Genomic DNA, 392 nt, shown 5'->3' on the forward strand with positions numbered 1-392 from the left:
GACAGACTCACCACTCGGTAGGATTTTTCAAACTTAGGCGAGTATTGGACTGCAGCTAAGCCTCCGAGTGGGAGACAGACTCACCACTCTGTAGGATTTTTATCACTTAGGCGAGCACTGGGCTGCAGCTAAGCCCCCGAGTGGGAGACAGACTCACCACTCGGTAGGATTTTTATCACTTAGGCGAGCACTGGGCTGCAGCTAAGCCCCCGAGTGGGAGACAGACTCACCACTCGGTAGGATTTTTATCACTTAGGCGAGCACTGGGCTGCAGCTAAGCCCCCGAGTGGGAGACAGACTCACCACTCAGTAGGATTTTTTATCACTTCGTCTCAGGCAAAACGGATTCGCAGCAAAGGTGATATGTACAAAAGAAATAAACAACAATCATT

The sequence above is a fragment of the Triticum dicoccoides genome, chromosome 6B (genome assembly GCF_002162155.2).
Source record: "Triticum dicoccoides isolate Atlit2015 ecotype Zavitan chromosome 6B, WEW_v2.0, whole genome shotgun sequence".
NCBI lineage: Eukaryota > Viridiplantae > Streptophyta > Magnoliopsida > Poales > Poaceae > Triticum > Triticum dicoccoides.